The sequence below is a fragment of the Phalaenopsis equestris genome, unplaced genomic scaffold, assembly GCF_001263595.1.
Source record: "Phalaenopsis equestris unplaced genomic scaffold, ASM126359v1 Scaffold231571, whole genome shotgun sequence".
Taxonomy (NCBI): Eukaryota; Viridiplantae; Streptophyta; class Magnoliopsida; order Asparagales; family Orchidaceae; genus Phalaenopsis; species Phalaenopsis equestris.
In genome coordinates this window covers 1-468 of record NW_018249541.1, presented here as the reverse complement: position 1 = coordinate 468, position 468 = coordinate 1, and positions in this window count along the sequence as shown.

Here is a 468-nt window from a genome sequence, read left to right as displayed (position 1 = left end):
TTAAAAAGAGCTTGCGCGGCCCCCTTGGGGTGTTTTATCAAGGAACGCCCCCTTGGGAGCATTTCTTTTATTTATTTTTAATATTTTATTATAAATATTATTATTATTAATATATATTCATTATTATTATAAATGTCATTGTTAATTATTCCATACATTAACAAAATTATTGAAATTATTCATTAATTTTTAATTAATCAAAAAAAATATAATTGAACAAATTAAATTAACTAACTAAATATGAAGTTTGTGAAGTTTATATCATTTTTAAATATAGTTGTAACATATTTACAAAGAAATATTATATTCTACATGGAGGTAGAGTAGTGTCGGATATAAAGAATATGGCCGTGATGGTCGATAATGCAATTGTTGCTCTTTAAATTCTTTTTCAATATCATCATTTTTAGTTGTGGCTTTCATAGAATCTAGCAGCATCTAATAAATTTCTTCGTTGAGATTTGGCGA